Consider the following 258-nt stretch of genomic DNA (forward strand, 5'->3'; position numbering starts at 1 on the left):
TTACTTTACTGACCAGTATTTTTCATTAATAAGTTTGACTAATGGAACTCTTTTGTGACTGTATATCAATGACTCTGAAATAAAGCTGAGGATAACAGAAAGGTATCTGCAGTGAAATGATTCACCTTCAGATTTAAAAAAAAATTGGGAGATGGAAGCCATAATTTTAAAAATTAAATATTTTTTTAGACCTGGGGCATTTCTTCCCATGAATAAAATTGGCAAAGCCTGCTTTATATGGTTAGCATAATAGCTATT

Source organism: Somniosus microcephalus, chromosome 7 (assembly GCF_052327205.1).
Source record: "Somniosus microcephalus isolate GS21.2 chromosome 7, FLI_Smic_1.0, whole genome shotgun sequence".
Taxonomy (NCBI): domain Eukaryota; kingdom Metazoa; phylum Chordata; class Chondrichthyes; order Squaliformes; family Somniosidae; genus Somniosus; species Somniosus microcephalus.